Here is a 3,346-nt window from a genome sequence, read left to right as displayed (position 1 = left end):
GGGAGATTTCTTTTTTATCCTAAAGTAAAATTTTTGGAAAGTGACTATTTTTGAAATTTGAGGGACATTTGGGGCCCAATATTTTTAAAATTCCACAGTAAAAATAGTCCAAACTTAGTGATACCGTAGAGGGGTCATTGTGTGAGCTAGCTGTGCTGAAATTTTAGTGGAACAATGGGAGATTTCTTTTTTATTCCTAAGTTAATTTGCTGAAAAGGGCCTATTTATGCAATTCGAGGGACATATGGGGCCCAATATTTTTAAAATTCCACAGTAAAAAGTCTCCAAACTTTGTGAAATCGTAGAGGGTCATTGTGTGAGCTAGCTGTGGTGAAATTTTAGTGGAACAATGGGAGATTTCTTTTTTATTCCTAAGTGAATTTGCTGAAAAGGGCCGATTTATGAAATTCAAGGGACATTTGGGGCCCAATATTTTTAAAATTCCACAGTAAAAATGGTCCAAACTTTGTGATACCGTAGAGGGGACATTGTGTGAGCTAGCTGTGGTGAAATTTTAGTGGAACAATGGGAGATTTCTTTTTTATCCCTAAATGAATTTGCTGAAAAGGGCCTATTTATGCAATTCGAGGGACATATGGGTCCCAATATTTTTAAAATTCCACAGTAAAAAGTCTCCAAACTTTGTGATATCATAGAGGGCTCATTGTGTGAGCTAGCTGTGGTGAAATTCTAGTGGAACAATGGGAGATTTCATTTTTTTTCTTAAGTGAATTTGCTGAAAAGGGCCGATTTATGAAATTCAAGGGACATTTGGGGCCCAATATTTTTAAAATTCCACAGTAAAAATGGTCCAAACTTAGTGATACTGTAGAGGGGTCATTGTGTGAGCTAGCTGTGGTGAAATTTTAGTGGAACAATGGGAGATTTCTTTTTTATTCCTAAGTGAATTTGCTGAAAAGGGCCTATTTATGCAATTCGAGGGACATATGGGTCCCAATATTTTTAAAATTCCACAGTAAAAAGTCTCCAAACTTTGTGATATCGTAGAGGGGTCATTGTGTGAGCTAGCTGTGGTGAAATTTTAGTTGAACAATGGGAGATTTCTTTTTTATTCCTAAGTGAATTTGCTGAAAAGGGCCTATTTATGCAATTCGAGGGACATATGGGTCCCAATATTTTTAAAATTCCACTGTAAAAAGTCTCCAAACTTTGTGATATCGTAGAGGGGTCATTGTGTGAGCTAGCTGTTGTGAAATTTTAGTGGAACAATGGGAGATTTCTTTTTTATTCCTAAGTGAATTTGCTGAAAAGGGCCGATTTATGAAATTCAAGGGACATTTGGGGCCCAATATTTTTAAAATTCCACAGTAAAAATGGTCCAAACTTAGTGATACCGTAGAGGGGTCATTGTGTGAGCTAGCTGTGGTGAAATTTTAGTGGAACAATGGGAGATTTCTTTTTTATCCCAAAGTGAAATTTTTGGAAAGTGACTATTTTTGCAATTTGAGGGACATTTGGGGCCCAATATTTTTAAAATTCCACAGTAAAAAATAGTCCAGACTTAGTGATACCATAGAGGGGTCATTGTGTGAGCTAGCTGTGGTGAAATTTTAGTGGAACAATGGGAGATTTCTTTTTTATTCCTAAGTGAATTTGCTGAAAAGGGCAGATTTATGAAATTCAAGGCACATTTGGGGCCCTATATTTTTAAAATTCCACAGTAAAAACTCTCCAAAATGTGTGATATCGTAGAGGGGTCATTGTGTGAGCTAGCTGTGGTGAAACTTTAGTGGAACAATGGGAGATTTCTTTTTTATTCCTAAGTGAATTTGCTGAAAAGGGCCGATTTATGAAATTCAAGGCACATTTGGGGCCGTATATTTTTAAAATTCCACAGTAAAAACTCTCCAAAATGTGTGATACCGTAGAGGGGTCATTGTGTGAGCTAGCTGTGGTGAAACTTTAGTGGAACAATGGGAGATTTCTTTTTTATTCCTAAGTGAATTTGCTGAAAAGGGCCGATTTATGAAATTCAAGGGAAATTTGGGGCCCAATATTTTTAAAATTCCACAGTAAAAATGGTCCAAACTTAGTGATACCGTAGAGGGGTCATTGTGTGAGCTAGCTGTGGTGAAATTTTAGTGGAACAATGGGAGATTTATTTTTTATCCCAAAGTGAAATTTTTGGAAAGTGACTATTTTTGCAATTTGAGGGACATTTGGGGCCCAATATTTTTAAAATTCCACAGTAAAAATAGTCCAAACTTAGTGATACCGTAGAGGGGTCATTGTGTGAGCTAGCTGTGGTGAAATTTTAGTGGAACAATGGGAGATTTCTTTTTTATCCCAAAGTGAAATTTTTGGAAAGTGACTATTTTTGCAATTTGAGGGACATTTGGGGCCCAATATTTTTAAAATTCCACAGTAAAAATAGTCCAAACTTAGTGATACCGTAGAGGGGTCATTGTGTGAGCTATCTGTGGTGAAATTTTAGTGGAACAGTGGGAGATTTATTTTTTATTCCTAAGTTAATTTGCTGAAAAGGGCCTATTTATGCAATTCGAGGGACATATGGGGCCCAATATTTTTAAAATTCCACAGTAAAAAGTCTCCAAACTTTGTGATATCGTAGAGGGTCATTGTGTGAGCTAGCTGTGGTGAAATTTTAGTGGAACAATGTTAGATTTCATTTTTATTCCTAAGTGAATTTGCTGAAAAGGGCCGATTTATGAAATTCAAGGGACATTTGGGGCCCAATATTTTTAAAATTCCACAGTAAAAATGGTCCAAACTTAGTGATACCGTAGAGGGGTCATTGTGTGAGCTAGCTGTGGTGAAATTTTAGTGGAACAATGGGAGATTTATTTTTTATCCCAAAGTGAAATGTTTGGAAAGTGACTATTTTTGCAATTTGAGGGACATTTGGGGCCCAATATTTTTAAAATTCCACAGTAAAAATAGTCCAAACTTAGTGATACCGTAGAGGGTTTATTGTGTGAGCTAGCTGTGGTGAAATTTTAGTGGAACAATGGGAGATTTCTTTTTTATTCCTAAGTGACTTTGCTGAAAAGGGCCAATTTATGCAATTCGAGCGACATTTGGGGCCCAATATTTTTAAAATTCCACAGTAAAAACTCTCCAAAATTTATGATATCGTAGAGGGGTCATTGTGTGAGCTAGCTATTGTGAAAATGTAGTGGCACAATGGGAGATTTTGCTTTTATCCCTAAGTGAAATTGCTTGAAAGTGATGATTTTTGCAATTTTAGGGAAGTTTGGGGCCCTATATTTTTAAAATTCCACACTAAAAAGTTTCCATACTTTGTGATATCTTAGTAGGGTCATTGTTTGAACTAGCTGTGGTGAAAATGTAGTGGCACAATGGG

The sequence above is a fragment of the Bombina bombina genome, chromosome 4 (assembly GCF_027579735.1).
Source record: "Bombina bombina isolate aBomBom1 chromosome 4, aBomBom1.pri, whole genome shotgun sequence".
NCBI lineage: Eukaryota > Metazoa > Chordata > Amphibia > Anura > Bombinatoridae > Bombina > Bombina bombina.
This window is presented reverse-complemented; position numbering follows the sequence as displayed.